Consider the following 564-nt stretch of genomic DNA (forward strand, 5'->3'; position numbering starts at 1 on the left):
ACTCTTTACGACACCGTGAATTGCAGCACGCCAGGCTTCTCTGTCCATCACCAACTCTAGGAAGTTAAACAAACTCATCTCCATCAAGTAGGTGATGTCATCCAGCCATCTCCTCCTGTGTATTTCCCTTCTCCTCCTGCCCTCAATACGTCCCAGCATCAGGGCCGTTTCCAATGAGTCAACACTTTGCATGAGGTGGCGAAAGTATTGGAGTTTCAGCTTTAGCATTATTCCTTCCAATGAACACTCCAGACTGATCTCCTTTAGGATGGACAGGTTGGACCTCCTTGCAGTCCAAGGGACTCTCTCTCAAGAGTCTTCTCCAACACCACAGGTCAAAAGCATCAATTCTTCGGTGCTCAGCTTTCTTCACAGTCCAACTCTCATATCCATACATGACCACCGAAAACACCATAGCCTTGACTAGATAAACCTTTGTTGGCAAAGTAATGTCTCTGCTTTTGAATATGCTATCTAGGTTGGTCATAACTTTCCTTCCGAGGAGTAAGCATCTTTTAATTCATGGCTGCAATCACCATCTGCAGTGATTTTGGAGACCCCCCC

The sequence above is a fragment of the Bison bison genome, unplaced genomic scaffold, assembly GCF_000754665.1.
Source record: "Bison bison bison isolate TAMUID 2011002044 unplaced genomic scaffold, Bison_UMD1.0 scf7180017864481, whole genome shotgun sequence".
Classification (NCBI taxonomy): domain Eukaryota; kingdom Metazoa; phylum Chordata; class Mammalia; order Artiodactyla; family Bovidae; genus Bison; species Bison bison.